Raw genomic sequence first — 214 nt, forward strand, 5'->3', positions numbered from 1 at the left:
AGCTGGGGGCTGTGAGGGTCCCTTTGCTTCATGACCCCCGCCCCGCCCAGGGCTGCGGCTGTCCTGGGGCACTGCCGCCCCCTAAGGGCAGGAAAGGGGGTCCCTGGGGTTCTGTCCCCGCTGAGGTGCCTGCTCTGGGGTCCCGTCACCCCGTGCACAGCGCTGGGCACACCTGCGGTCGTGTCTCTCCAAGTGATTAGAGCCGGGGGGCGAG

This window comes from Buceros rhinoceros, unplaced genomic scaffold (genome assembly GCF_000710305.1).
Source record: "Buceros rhinoceros silvestris isolate BGI_N320 unplaced genomic scaffold, ASM71030v1 scaffold27185, whole genome shotgun sequence".
NCBI classification, from domain to species: Eukaryota; Metazoa; Chordata; class Aves; order Bucerotiformes; family Bucerotidae; genus Buceros; species Buceros rhinoceros.